The sequence below is a fragment of the Panthera pardus genome, unplaced genomic scaffold (genome assembly GCF_024362965.1).
Source record: "Panthera pardus isolate Hobbes unplaced genomic scaffold, ASM2436296v1 HiC_scaffold_131, whole genome shotgun sequence".
Classification (NCBI taxonomy): Eukaryota; Metazoa; Chordata; class Mammalia; order Carnivora; family Felidae; genus Panthera; species Panthera pardus.
Genome location: NW_026526690.1, coordinates 17,039 through 17,500, shown reverse-complemented (window position 1 = coordinate 17,500; position 462 = coordinate 17,039).

The following is a 462-nucleotide window of genomic DNA, read 5'->3' as shown; positions in this document are numbered from 1 at the left end:
CCGACCAGCACGCCGGGGGCCGAGGACCCCCGAGGCTCGGCACTTGAGGTCGACCAGCACACCGCGGACCGGCGACTCCGCGCTCGAGGTCGACCAGCACACCGCGGACCGGGGGACCGGGGGCCCGGGAAACCTGGGACTCGAGGTCGACCAGCACGCCGGGGACCGCGGCCCCGCGGCTCGGCGCTCGAGGTCGACCAGCACGCTGGGGACCCGCGGACTCGAGGTCGACCAGCACGCCGGTGGCCGAGGACCCCGAGGCTCTTGACCAGCACACCGCGGACCGGGGGACCGAGAACCTGGGACTCGAGGTCGACCAGCACGCCGGGGGCCGGGAACCCGCGGACCCGAGGTCGACCAGCACGCCGGGGACCGGGGGACCGGGGGACCGGGGGACCGGGGGACCGCGGCCCCGCGGCCCCGCGGCCCCGCGGCCCCGCGGCCCCGCGGCCCCGGGGCTCG